This window comes from Colossoma macropomum, unplaced genomic scaffold (assembly GCF_904425465.1).
Source record: "Colossoma macropomum unplaced genomic scaffold, Colossoma_macropomum, whole genome shotgun sequence".
Lineage (NCBI taxonomy): Eukaryota > Metazoa > Chordata > Actinopteri > Characiformes > Serrasalmidae > Colossoma > Colossoma macropomum.
In genome coordinates, this window is record NW_023494810.1 from 15,245,827 (window position 1) to 15,253,579 (window position 7,753).

The following is a 7,753-nucleotide window of genomic DNA, read 5'->3' on the forward strand; positions in this document are numbered from 1 at the left end:
TCAGTTATTTATTATTTTCCTTAAAGTCATAAAGACTTTTCTGCACTAATGAATGGTTGTTTTTCAGTGCTTCTGTTCTTAAAGGATAACAAAAATTCTACATAATTCAGTGGTTAAGATGTAAACAGAGTCATTCAGAGTGGTTTGGTGTGAAACACTCTGTTCTAGAGAAACTTAGTGAGTCAGAATTGTTCACGGTGGTGGTGATGGGAACCAGGCGTCAACCTCTAAAAGCTCCCTCACAGAAAGTTATTATATAAAATGGTTATGAATGTACTGCCTGATATCTGAGATCATTTTTTTCAGATAGTTTTGAGAAGAGTTCAGCCTTAAACTCCATGCATGGTGGAGGGATACATACATACATACATACATCATCTAAACCGCTTATCCTTCTGGGTCACGGTGGGGTGCTGGAGCCTATCCCAGCTGTCATTGGGCGGAAGGCAGGATACACCCTGGACAGGTCGCCAGTCCATCACAGGGCAGACAGACAGACATACACAGTCACACACACACTCACACCTAGGGGCAATTCAGCATGTCCAATTGGCCTGACTGCATGTTTTTGGACTGTGGGAGGAAACCCACGCAGACACGGGGAGAACAGGCAAACTCCACACAGAAATGACCCTGGTCGCCCAGCCGGGAATCGAACCCAGGCCATTCTTGCTGTGAGGCGACAGCGCTACCCACAGCGCCACCGTGCCGCCTACGGGGTACATGATATGCAGGCAAAATAGTCCCCAAAGAAACTTATTATTTTAGATTTTCCACTTTTTTTCTATCAACATTCCATATAAAACTCAGACAGGTGTAGGTTCACTGGTTTTGGATAGTAAATAAAATGTCGATACTTGTGTTGTAGTCATGGTGACCCCTGGTTCCTATCCACTGTAAAGAAATCTGAACCATTTCACACCAAACCAGTCTGAATCACTTTGTTTACATCTCACACACTGAATTATGTGGGGATTGTAAAAAACAATCTGTATTACTGTTTTTTTAAGTGTATATAATGTTGCTGTTGGGACAATACCTTGTAGATCTAAAACAATAACTTTTTTCCCCCAACTAATTCTGCATCATTTGTGTTGGTCCATTCATCATGAAGGTTTGACCCAATATAATGTAAAGCTAGTGTTTTCAGATCATATATAAAAAAATGGAGAAAAACAAAAGAAGGTTTTGTCCTGACAGCCGTCCTGTACCTTATGTATAGCTATATGTCTCCATTCCTACAGTAAGTATCCTAATAAAGTTCTGTGAGCACCAAGTTAATCAGACTGCTAAGACTGTCTGTAATAAAAAGCATTTACTTTTTAAAACTACACCGATCAGTCATAACATTATAACCACCACCTTGTTTCTACACTCATTGTCCATTTTATCAGCTCCACTTACTATATAGGTGCACTTTGTAGTTCTACAATTACAGACTGTAGTCCATCTGTTTCTCTGCATACTTTGTTAGCCCCCTTTTACCCTGTTCTTCAGTGGTCAGGAACCCTCATGGACCCTCACAGAGCAGATACTATTTGTGTGGTGGATCATTCTCAGCACTGCAGTAACACTGATGTGGTGGTGTGTTAGTGGACAGTGAATGGATAAAAACTCCAGCAGCACTGCTGCGTCTGATCCACTCGTACCAGCACAACACACGCTAGCACACCACCACCACGTCAGTGTTACTGCAGTGCTGAGAATGATCCACCACCCAAATAGTACCTGCTCTGTGAGGGTCCATGGGGGTCCTGACCACTGAAGAACAGGGTAAAAGGGGGCTAACAAAGTATGCAGAGAAACAGATGGACTACAGTCTGTAATTGTAGAACTACAAAGTGCACCTATATAGTAAGTGGAGCTGATAAAATGGACAATGAGTGTAGAAACGAGGTGATCATAATGTCATGCCTGATTGGTGTATTTTTTCTGTTGGAATAAGAGAATGTACTCTCACAACTTAATTATGACTAAACTTTGACTTTGAAACTTTGAATTTATTTATGCAGCGATTTTTACAACAGGCATTGTCACAATGGAGCTTTACAGAAAAATCTGGGTCCAAGCCCCCATGAGCGTCACCAATGGCGACAGTGGCTGGAAAAACTCCCTAAAAGCAAGAGGAAAAAACCTTGAGAGGAACCAAGACTCATAAGGGGAACCCATCCTCCTCTCGTCGACAACGAATAGCAAACAACGTTATTATAAGCTATTAAAATACAGAAATGGGGAAAAACAGGTGAAGCAATGGTTATAATTAGAGAGTTTGAGTCTGTACAGCAGCAGCAGTAGTATCATCACAAGGGTCAGTTCATGCAGGTGAGGCTTGCACATCGTTGTACGGCGAGAAGCTTCATGGTGGTCAAACCGGTCCAGAAGGCGGGCGAGCAGTGGGCACCCGATCAAGACTGATGAACAACAGCATCGGGCCGCGCAGGATGGGTTCAACTCGGCAAATAAACACACAGACTGTGAGATTTGTTTAATACAGACTGATTACAGTATACAGTGTTAACAGAGTACATCAGAGACTCTGGTAGGTGTAGTTACTACAGCCTAACTAAAAGGGAAAGCCAGAGGGTAACATAGACATGAGGGCTCCCTGAGATGTCAGCACTCCTGCGCTCCACCGTCAACAAACCTGAGTGAGCATGTGAGAGCAGCAGGATGACAGCACAAACACTCCCAGTTTACCATAATACTCTATGTCCATTCTTGGTAAAACCTGAATAACTTAACTGAATTATTCAATGTGTGTGTGTGTATATATATATACATATATATACACACACCGATAAGGCGTAACATTATGACCACCTCTTCATTTCTACGCTCATTGTCCATTTTATCAGCTCCACTTACTATATAGGTGCACTTTGTAGTTCTACAATTACAGACTGTAGTCCATCTGTTTCTCTGCATACTTTGTTAGCCCCCTTTTATCCTGTTCTTCAGTGGTCAGGACCCCCATGAACCATCACAGAGCAGGTACTATTTGGGTGGCGGATCGTTTTCGGCACTGCAGTAACACTGACATGGTGGTGGTGTGTTAGTGTGTGTTGTGCTGGTACGAGTGGATCAGACGCAGCAGTGCTGCTGGAGTTTTTAAACACTGTGTCCACTCACTGTCCACTCTTTAGACACTCCTACCTTGTCAGTCCACCTTGTAGATGTAAAGTCAGAGACAATAGCTCATCTGCTGCTGTACAGTTTGTGTCGGTCATCCTCTAGTCATCAGTGGTCACAGGACGCTGCCCACAGGACGCTGTTGGCTGGATAATTTTGGTTGGTGGACTATTCTCAGTCCAGCAGTGACACTGAGGTGTTTAAAAACTCCACCACCCAAATAGTCCCTGCTCTGTGAGGGTCCATGGGGGTCCTGACCACTGAAGAACAGGGTAAAAGGGGGCTAACAAAGTATGCAGAAAAACAGATGGACTACAGTCTATGATTGTATTTGGAGCTGATAAAATGGACAATGAGCGTAGAAACAAGGAGGTGGTCATAATGTTATGCCTGATCGGTGTATAATATGAGATAGAGAGAGATCAGCAGAAATCAGCAGATCATCCAGAGCTGAGTGTCTGAACACGAGCTTCACTGGAAGAGATCAGAAAAAAAACAGTCAGACATTTTTGTATCAATCAACATAATTTAAATTTTTTTAAGATTCCAAAATATTACTTTGTTTATTTTCAGGATTAAATGAAAACAAACTCACATATTCAATGTGATCTCTGACTTTTGGATATACACACGCAGCTTTCAAACAGCTAGATAGAAACATCTCTCTTTTTGTCCCCTAGGTGGCGTACTGGGACATGTTACACTTAAACACAGCTGTAACTCTAAGGCAGACAAGCAGGCATTCTACGCAAGAATTGAAATTGTTTTTTTATTAATCACGGCACATGAACCACCGTGGAGTGGGGCAGGGTACCACCAAGAATGAGTCCCACCAGAAAGTCTTTCTCATTAAAACAAATGAGGATCTGCAGTAAAAGCCTCAGATCAGTGTGTGGGCTGGAGCGAGTCATTGTGTGCATGGTTTTATCTATTTACGTTACACTAGAGAGTACATTCTTATCAAACACTCATTGTCTTGTTTTCAGCAAATGTGGGAAGAAAACCATTCATTCCATCCTGCTGGAGGAACATGGTGGTCTTTGGAGGCTCTGATTGACAGCTGCATAAGGAGGAGAGGGTGAGATGGTCCAGCCTGAACAGCTGTGGTCAAGCGTCTCCTCCGTGGACACAAATATTCACAACACAGAGCAGCGCAGAAACAAAACTCTCAAAAACAGGCGTCAGTTTAGGTTCTTATGAGTGATGACTTTGAAGAACCACTTTTGCTTTCTTAAAGAACCTTCTTTGAGAGTCCACTATTTACACTCTTAACAAAAAATTTTGTACAGTACCAAAAATGTTTTTTTTTTTAAACCTTTTTATACGCTCTTCAAAGACCCTATTTTTTTCCAGTTCCATAAAAACATGTTCTCCATTATTGACAAGAACCATTCACTCATGGAAAGAACCAGTTAAAGAGTTAAAATGTTTTATTTAAGTTGTGATGATTCTATATGTCACCACTGCCTTGTGAAAGAACCTTCAAAAACCTTTTAAGGCTGTAGATGTGCGAGTGTTTTTAAGAACCTCCACACAGTGTGAATACGTCTATAGCAGTTTAAAGCTTTGGGAACCTTCGGTAGGTTCTTACTGTATGAATGTTTTCCTCTGATGGCAGTCAGGCGGGTGTGACGAGTGCAGGAGTTTTTTTTTTTAACGCTGCCATAGCTCCGATCTGCAGTCTGAGTTCGATTCTCCCCTTGTGGGCTCCTGTTGTGTTCACTCTATTGTTTAGGTGGGAGTGTAATTTTCTCGATTATGTCTGTTTCTCTTTGTTGTGACTCGGCTGCTGTTCTGCTCCTGTACTGTAAGCTCCAATAAGTTAACATAACTTGAAAAAAATGAGGTACAAGTTAAGCACTGGCAAACAAACCAGCGATTTTAAGTTCAATGTACTTAAAATACTAAATACAGCATGTTAGGCAAGTTTATTTATACAGCACCTTTCGTACACTACGGCCATTTAAAATGCTTTACAAATGAGGAAATACAAAGAATACAAAAAATACAAATATAAAATTCAAATAAAAAATTAAAATACAAAAAGTAACAAATGCAAATTAAAGCATGATTAAAGCAATACATTTTAAAAGAGTAGAAATGAATCATTAAATTAAGTTTGAATTACTAAGATTTTGTGTGTTAGATAAATGCATGTTTCTGCAAATCATCAATTCTTACTCTTTTAGCAAATCTAAAGTCTCATTTAGATTATTTTTAACGGCTGAATGTTGTCTGACCAGCCCAGCAGCAGACAGAAAATGAAGAGAGAATCGATTAAAACCAACGCTAGTGGTGTTTCATTTTTAAATGTGGCTGTATTAAAGTTGCCATGGCAACAGACTAAACTGCAACAAGTTGATTCAACTCAAATTCTGATGTTCAAAATCATTAAAAAGTACCATTAACTTAAAGTAGTTGAGGAATATGTGTGATACATTCAGGTTTATGTACTGTCATGTTCATGAGTTTGGGTCGACTGTACTGTTAGAAGATGGTAAATTGTGGTCATGGATTCATGTGGTCAGCAACAATACTCAAACAGGCTGTGGTATTCAAGTGATGATTGATCAGTATTAGCAGGCCAGTGAAACATTCCCCATTACACCACCTCCACCAACCTGGACTGTTCACACAATACAGGTTGGGTCCATTGATTCATGCTGTTGGTGCCAAATTCTGACCCTGTTCTGTATGACTCAGCAGAAATCCAGATTCATCACGTTTTTTTGGTTTTCAAATGTCCAGTTTCAGCTTCAGCTTTCTGTTCTCTGCTGACAGAAGTGGAACCTGACATAATCTTCTGCTGTTGTAGCCCATCCACCTCAAAGTTTGATGTGCATTCTGAGGTGCTTTTCTGTTCAGCACAATCGTACAGAGGGGTTATTTGAGTGACCACAGCTTTTCTGTGTTCCTGATAAAGTGAGTACACACAATAAATACAAATAAAACAAATACACAATAAATACAGAATAAACTAGACAGTTTATTGGTGCATAGCCAGTCTGTATACTTATATGCAAAATGTGCAGAATATGTGCAACGATCTCAGAGGTGCATCCATTGTGTTACTTAATACAATTATACTAAAGCGTTCAGGACCATAAAATCTAATGTTCTTTAAAAGCATTGTTATATTGAAAACAAGACTAAACAAATATAACATACACTTAGTGAAGTGTATAACCCAATATATACAAAGATTAATACAATTGAAAATTGTTATTTGCAATGTAGTAATAACACTGTAATAAGATACACAAGTTACATACACCTGTAATAAGACACAGAGACATCCACCTTCCTATTATTTATTTCTTGTGTAATTGTATTGAATTATTCTCATTCACTGTACCTTTACTTTAGTCATCATCTAGATGTTTTTATTGGCTAGAAATGTACACAAAAGTGGACCAACATATAATTTGGGTGGGATATCACACTTCCTTCTGTTAAAACCATGATTTCCAGAGGTGCAATTCATAACCCAGATAACACATTACAGTTCAAAAATGTCTGAAATTACAAAATATAAATAAAAATGTCTTTTCCTTTTAAATGTAATCAAAAGCTGTAAATGTAGTCTCAGAGTAGCTTAGTGCTGTTTAAGACCAATAGACTGAATGCACACAGATCACTACCATATTTGCATACTGTTGCATACAGTATTTCATTTTTTAAGGAATTTTACCTAAATATTGAACAATTAGTCAATTTTGGGAGCCCTCAGGTCATGGCCTTCTTAGTGTCAAGTGTCCATGGGAAAAAAGAGTACAAACAAGATTTCCTGGGCATGTGGTGTCATCATGTATTTGTTCCTTTAAAGTAAAAGACTCTTTTCCCACAATTAACAGTAATTTTCTATTTAGTAAAATTCAGATAAATTGATTGTTGCCATAAGGCAACACCATGCAGCAAAGTGTATATATATATATATATGTATATATATATATATATATATATATAGAGTCTATGTGTCTGGCTGTTTGTTGGTCTGTCTATCTTTCTGTCTGTCTGTCTGTCTGCCTGTTTAGCCCCAACCATTCACATTTTATGTTTTGTGAACAACTCAGGACAGCCAGTGTGAGGTTATTTGCATCTAAGAGGCACAGTAATAAAGCTGTTTAACTCTGAGTGCAGGGTTTCTTTTGCATTTGTGCTTTGAGTCCAGTTTTCCAGTCCTGGATTTTGCAGTTGCTGGAAGATATGACAGCAGACGGCCAGTCATTCACAGCAGCAGTTCAGTTAACTGCCAGTGACCATGAAATCCAGGACCGGACACTGGATTCACAGTCTGGATTTAAAGCCCTCAACTGGAAGGAATAAAGGGAGCCTGGAAAATAGTAATTTACGAATTCAGTATTACTGTTTTTGATTCATAAAAACCTCACAAACATGGAACCAGTACATGAGAATGTGTCATACAGGCCCTTTAACAGGTATAAATCCTGCACCCTTTGGTTTGCATTTCTTTTTTCTTTTTTCTATTCAGTTGTGTCCAAGTATCCCAACAACCTTGCCTGGTATTTTGGCAGTCGTCCCCTGAGTGTTGGTGTCAGCTGAGAGAGAGAGAGAGAGAGAGAGAGAGAGGGAGAGAAAGGGGGGAGGAGCAGGCTATTCAAAG